A 7,460-nucleotide genomic window follows, 5' to 3' on the forward strand; every position below is an offset into this window, starting at 1 on the left:
CTGCTCCGTCCCTGGGAGTGTCCAAACCCACCCTGGGGTTGTGGAAGGGGGGTGGGATCCCTTAAAATCCAAATAATCCAGTAATTCCACAACCCAGCAGCATCACCCAGGCTGGGCAGTAAAGTAAAATAAAGTAAAATAAAATAAAAATAAAATAAAATACAATAAAATAAAGTGAAATAAAGTGAAATAAAATAAAGTAAAATAAAATAAATTCTAAAATACAATAAAATACAATAAAATAATAAAATAAAGTAAAATAAAATTTAAAAAATTTAAAAATAAAATATAATAAAGTAAAGTAAAGTAAAATAAAATAAAGTAAAATAAAATAAAATAAAAGTCAAATAAAATAAATTTTAAAATACAATAAAATACAATAAAATAATAAAATAAAATAAAATAAAATAAAATAAAATAAAATAAAATAAAATAAAATAAAATAAAATAAAGTTGCTTTTATTTTTGTGTAAAAGTGTCTGCTGCAACGGCAGAACAGCTCCTGCAAGAGGTTTTTCCAGCCCCTCTCTCCTCCAGCCAAGCCCTGGTGATTTTTGGGGGGCCCAGCCCATCCCAGCCCTTGGGTGCTGCTGTAACCCCCCAAGGGAGGCGAGAGGAGACCCCCCCCAATCTCCCCCTTCCCTGCAAACTCTGCCAGCAGCAGAGGCAACCACAAACCCCTTGAACTTTCCCAGCCACCGGGCTGGTGATAAATGAGTTCAAACGTCCACATCCCAAAAAAACAGGGCAGGGAAAGCATGAGAAGCAAAGCAGCTCCAACTGCAGGCAGCCCAGGGACCCTGGCCCACTCCTGTGCCATAAGAACATATATCCAGAAAGGTTATGTTAATTTTTAATGTACAAGGCTGTAATTAATTTCTGAGGCTGGCTGGATTAGCAGGGAGTGTAAATTCCAGCTCCAGCTTGGGCTGCAGATAAACCAACACTGCTGAGGGCTGGGGCCTCAGGGCTCCCCGGGCTGGAGCAAAGCCAAGCCACGGATTCTGGTGGCTCCTGGGGACTCTGTGCCCTCCCAGCCGGCCACAACCCCCTCTGGGCATGGGGCTGGTGGCACCAGGGGTGGAATTGCTCTGGAGGTTGGCACCACGTCCAGCCTTGGAGGTGCTGAAGCACCCAGGGGAGCTTTGGGAAGGGGAAAACTCAGAATAATCTCTCCAGAAGGGAGAGGAAAACTCAGAATAATGCTCAGAATAATCCCTCCAGGAGGGAGAGGAAAACTCAGAATAATCCCTCCAGAAGGAAAACTCACAATAATCCCTCCAGAAGGGAGATGAAAACTCAGAATAATCCCTCCAGAAGGGAGGTGAAAACTCAGAATAATGCTCAGAATAATCCCTCCAGGAGGGAGAGGAAAACTCAGAATTATCCCTCCAGGAGGGAGAGGAAAACTCAGAATAATCCCTCCACAAGGGAGAGAAAAATTCAGAATAATCCCTCCAGAAGGGAGAGGAAAACTCAGAATAATGCTCAGAATAATCCCTCCAGAAGGGAGAGGAAAACTCACAATAATCCCTCCAGGAGGGAGAGGAAAACTCAGAATAATCCCTCCACAAGGGAGAGAAAAATTCAGAATAATCCCTCCAGAAGGGAGAGAAAAAATTCAGAATAATCCCTCCAGAAGGGAGAGGAAAACTCAGAACAATCCCTCCAAAGCTCTGTGCCCTCCCAGCCGGCACAACCCCATGCTGGTGGCACCAGGGGTGGAATTGCTCTGGAGGTTGGCACCACGTCCAGCCTTGGAGGTGCTGAAGCACCCAGGGGAGCTTTGGGAAGGGGAAAACTCAGAACAATCCCTCCAGAAGGGAGAGGAAAACTCAGAACAATCCCTCCAGGAGCCTTTGGAGAGGCTGGAAAGGAGGGGTGTGCACCCAGCATGTGGGATCATGTGGCCTGGAAATCCAGGAAGTTTTGAAAGGGAAGAAAAGGCTCCATTATTCTCCCATTAAAGTCTGCCCCCCTTCTCCCCTTCCCTCTGTCAGTCTCTCCTTCTCTCTCTGACTTCCCCCCAGCCTCTCCTAAGACAGATCGTTCCCTTAATCATTCTGGAAAAGAACCCCAAGCTGATATAATATTATAATTAATTAATTCACTAAAAAGGTATTAAATTTCTTTTCCCCCCTGTGGATATTATCTGAATTCATTGACCTTTAGAAAAATCACCCTCTAATTGTAACCAGGTTCAAGTGCATTTCCAGCCTGTCCCTTTTACATTAATAATATCTTCCAGGACTCCACTATGCTGCTTAAATATTGTATAAATTTCACTGCCCCCTCAAAAAAAAAAAAAAAAAAAAAAGGAGAGAGAGAAAGGCACGAAATGAAAACTGGGAGCTGATTAAAGCAGCTCCAGAGCGTTGGGGGGAAGAGGGGAAAAGAGCTCCAGGGTGGTGTGGGAGATGGACAAACACAGCAGGGCCCTGGAGGGGCTGGGGTGGGAATTCCACATTCCCAAATGGCAGGAAAATCCCAGGATGGGCGTTCAGACAGAGGGAGGAGATTGCCAGGATTTGGGGTGCAGCCTGAAGGGGTTTAGGGTGAGGAATCCCACATTTCCAGGGGGGAGGAAAATCCCAGACCTGGAATTCAGGGTGGCTCCAAGGCAGTGGGAGCTGATTGCCAGGCTTTGGGGTGCAGTGGGATGAGGAATCCCACATTCCCAAATGGCAGGAAAATCCTGGATTGGGATTCAGGGTGGCTCCAACGCAGTGGGAGCAGATTTCCAGGCTTTGGGGTGCAGTGGGATGAGGAATCCCACATTCCCAAATAGCAGGAAAATCCCAGGATGGGGATGCAGGGCCATCAGGAGCAGGAGCAGATTGCCAGGATTTGGGGTGCAGCCTGAAGGGGTTTAGGGTGAGGAATTCCACATTCTGAACTGGGAGGAAAGTCCCAGGATTGGGATTCACACAGAGGGAGCTGATAGCCAGGATTTGGCGTGCAGCCTAAAAGGGTTTAGGGTGAGGAATTCCACATTTCCAGGTGAGAGGAAAATCCTGGATTGGGATTCAGGCTGGCTCCAAGGCAGTGGGAGCTGATTACCGAGATTTGGGGTGCAGTGGGATGAGGAATTCCACATTTCCAGCGTCATCCAGCTGGGAGGAAAATCCCAGGATGGAGATTCAGGGTGGCCCCCAGTCAGCGGGAGCAGATTGCCAGGATTTGGGATGAGGAATCCCACATTCCCAGGTGGGAGGAAAATCCCAGGACTGGGATTCAGACAGAGGAAGCTGATAGCCAGGATTTGGGGCACAGCCTAAAGGGGTTTAGGGTGAGGAATTCCACTCACTGGGAGGAAAATCCCACCTTCTGAACTGGGAGGAAAATCCCAGAACTGGGATTCAGGGCTGCCCAAAATATCCCAAGGGCTCCCCAGTCCCTCAAAAGCTGCTGATGGAAAAGCAGCAGGGCCAAACAGGCCCTCCCCAGCCAGAGGCTCACCCACGGAGCCCCTTCTCTTTGGAATCAGTTTCTGGACAGGCATCAGAGGTTTTGCAGCCTCTCCCTCTTTATTGCAAAGATTTCCTTGCTCTGGTTTCCGGGAGCCAAGGCAGCTGTGGGGCTGCTCCCCACCTGAAAAAGCCATCCCCTCTCTCGGGTTTGGTGTTGCTGAAATGGCTCCTGAGGTGTTAAAAAGTCTTTTTTTTTTTTCTTTTTTTTTTTTTTTCCCCCAGCCCCACAGGAAAAATTCCCAGCAAATTCCAGCATCAGCTCCCAGCGAGAGCTGGGGTTTGCAGGGAGCACTTCCCACACAGAATCCTAAAAGGGTTTGGGTGGAAGTGACCTTAAAGCTCATCCAGAGCCACCCCAGGTGTCCCTGGATCCGTCTCCTGTCCAGGTGAGCATCCCCAAGTGTCCCTGGCTCCTTCTCCTGTCCAGGTGAGCATCCCCAGGTGTCCCTGGATCCGTCTCCTGTCCAGGTGAGCATCCCCAAGTGTCCCTGGATCCTTCTCCTGTCCAGGTGAGCCCTCCCAAGTGTCCCTGCATCCTTCTCCTGTCCAGGTGAGCATCCCCGGGTGTCCCTGGATCCTTCTCCTGTCCAGGTGAGCATCCCCAGGTGTCCCTGGATCCTTCTCCTGTCCAGGTGAGCATCCCCAGGTGTCCCTGGATCCTTCTCCTGTCCAGGTGAGCCCTCCCAAGTGTCCCTGGATCCTTCTCCTGTCCAGGTGAGCATCCCCGTGTGTCCCTGGATCCGTCTCCTGTCCAGGTGAGCCCTCCCAAGTGTCCCTGCATCCTTGTCCTGTCCAGGTGAGCATTCCCAGGTGTCCCTGGATCCTTGTCCTGTCCAGGTGAGCATCCCCGGGTGTCTCTGGATCCTTCTCCTGTCCAGGTGAGCATCCCCGGGTGTCCCTGGATCCTTCTCCTGTCCAGGTGAGCATCCCCGGGTGTCCCTGGATCCTTCTCCTGTCCAGGTGAGCATCCCCTGGGGTCTCTGGATCCGTCTCCTGTCCAGGTGAGCATCCCCGGGGGTCCCACCTGGCTCCAGCCCTGGAGCATCCCCCGGTGCCTCCTTTGGCTGAGCTCCAGGTGCTGCTGCTGTGGGAGCCCGGGCTGGGGCAGCTCTGCAGGTGAGGTCTCACCTGCGGATCGATGGATTTGGGGGCTGAGAGCCCAAATCCCCGTGTCCAGGTCCCGGGGATCCCCTTTCCCTTTCCCGTTCCCGAGCCCGGCCCCGGCTGCTCCGCAACCTTCGGGCTCTCTCTTGTGGCTGCTCAGCCCCGCTGCAGCCTCGCCGCTGCCGCCCCGAGCCCCCGGCCCCTGCGCCCCTCCCGGGGTCCCCTGTGCCCCTCCCGGGGTCCCCTGTGCCCCTCCCGGGGTCCCCATCCTCCCTCCTTCACCGTGGGGACAGCCCCGAAATTGGGAAAAGCGCCAGGGGCAGGGTGGGAGCAGGACCCTGCCGTGCTGTGCCCATCCCACGGCTCTGTCCGTCTGTCCCGGTCTGTCCCAGTCTGTCCCAGTCCCTCCCAGTCCATCCCAGTCCGTCCCAGTCCGTCCCAGTCCGTCCCAGTCCATCCCAGTCCATCCCAGTCCACCCCAGTCTATCCCAGTCCCTCCCTGTCCCTCCCAGTCCATCCCAGTCCATCCCAGTCCATCCCAATCCCTTCCAGTCCATCCCAATCCCTTCCAATCCATCCCAGTCCACCCCAGTCCCTCCCAATCCCTCCCAGTCCCTCCCAATCCCTCCCAGTCCATCCCAATCCATCCCAGTCCATCCCAGTCCATCCCAGTCCATCCCAATCCCTTCCAGTCCATCCCAGTCCCTCCCAGTCCATCCCAGTCCACCCCAACACGCAGCCCCCGGCCCCGACTCATCCCCCAACCCTTCCAGCTCTCCCACTCTCCCTTTCCTCTGGATTTTTCCCGTTTTTTCCCCATTTTTTTTTTGGCGCTGCCTCACAGGCTGTAATTAAGAGCCTCCTCTGGGCCGTGGAGCCCAAGGAAAGGCAAGGAAAGCCCCTCTCGTCCTCCCTCTCCCCTTTATAATTTTATTTTTGCAGCACATAAAGGGATGACAGCACTCCGAGCCGGGCTCGTTTGCATTTCTGAGTTGGTTCTGTTAATTAGAAGGAGGGTTAAGGGCCTGCAAGGTCGTCTCAATCTCTGGATTTTTCTCTGGATTTTTCCCGATTTTTCCTGATTTTTCCATGGCTGTAATTCAGAGCCTCCCCTCCCGTCTCCTCTGGGCCGTGGAACCCAAGGAAAGCCAAGGAAAGCTCCTCTCATCCTCCCTCTCCCCTTTATAATTTTATTTTTTTCCCCCCTCCCTGCAGCACATAAGGGGATGAGAGCGCTCCGAGCTCGGCTCCTTTGCATTTCTGAGTTGGTTCTGTTAATTGGAAGGAGGGTTAAGAACCTGCAAGGTCGTTTCAGTCTCTGGATTTTTCTCTGAATTTTTCCCGATTTTTCCTGATTTTTCCCGATTTTTCCTGATTTTCCCCCATTTTTCCGTGGCTGCCTCACGGGCTGTACTTAAGAGCCTCCTCTGGGCCGTTTCACCCTCCCTCTCCCCTTCATAATTTTATTTTTTTCCCCCCATCCCTGCAGCACATAAAGGGATGACAACGCTCCGTGGAACCCAAGGAAAGCCCCTCTCGTCCTCCCTCTCCCCTTTATAATTTTATTTTTGCAGCACATAAAGGGATGACAGCGCTCCGAGCCGGGCTCTTTTGCATTTCTGAGTTGGTTCTGTTAATTGGAAGGAGGGTTAAGAACCTGCAAGGTCGTTTCAATCTCCATCTGACCTTCAGAGTAATCCTCTATGCCAACACCAGAGCATGTCATTAAAATGAGGCCCCTCTTCCACATCCCGCCATCCCTTTATTCTCTCCTTGTGCACATTAATTGCTCATAAGTTGATTTGATCTCCCTATTCTGCAAGAAGTAAATTGCCCTCTTATTTCGCCATTTTCATCCTGTTTTCTTAATTAGGCCCTTAAAAATCTCTGAGGGCCTCAGCCAGGCCCGCAGGCCTCATCCTGGGAATAAATTTTGATCTCAGGCTGATAAAGAGTGAGCAGAGCCCGGGCTGGAACAATGTCATGGGCTGCCCTCCCTCCCCACATGCTATTCTCCTGACATGAAAAGGCTATCAGTTTTTTCTCTGTGTTAATATAGGAAATAATTCACACTTCAGGCGTTGTTCTCTATTTAGTGCTCGCGCTCCCCTGATAAATCAAATCAGGGATTTTTTTTTTTTTTAATTTTTTTTTTCTCTAAAGTGTCTGGAGCCACTCACTCTTTTCCCCCCCTCACCACCTTCAGCCTCTTCTCGCTCTTTTTTCCCCTCCTTCTCTTTTTAATAAACTTTCCAAGATAAACCCCTGTAATTTTCCAATTTAAGGTGGATTTTCTTGCTTTTTTCCCCATCCTGTGTGTGTTTAACACCAGCACTGAGGGGAGTGGGAACCTGGCACGTGGCTTGGGATAAGTTTTACCAGGCACAAGCTTTTAAATTCTATTTTAAAGCAGAATTTTTCCCTTTGCACTGAGAAGGAGAGTCCCCAAAACCTGCTTGGCCCAGGGGTCCCAGCACCCAGAGGGGTTCTGCAAAACCCTGAGACAAAGAAGAAGCTGCCACGCTCCAGGATGTTGTAAATAAATATATTTTTAATGATTCTTCTTCCATTCCAGTTCATTCTTTTATACATTTATTTATAAAACAGTAGTAAAATTTTTTAATCAGAGCACAGTGCATTAAAAAAAAAAAAAAAGAAAAAACAAACGAAACTCCCAAAAATATTTAAAAAAAAATAGTAATTATAATCCACAACTGTTTACTCACAGCCAGGGGAGACATCTCGTGCTGAGCACTGGCCAGGGCACCCTAAAGCCACAATAATCTGAATTTCCTGTGGGATTTTGTGCCCTGAGCACCCACCCAGCCCCTCTGGAGGGCACAGACTCTCCCACAGCCAGGTCCCCAGCACGGCCAGGGGTGACCC

This window comes from Molothrus aeneus, chromosome 24 (genome assembly GCF_037042795.1).
Source record: "Molothrus aeneus isolate 106 chromosome 24, BPBGC_Maene_1.0, whole genome shotgun sequence".
Taxonomy (NCBI): Eukaryota; Metazoa; Chordata; class Aves; order Passeriformes; family Icteridae; genus Molothrus; species Molothrus aeneus.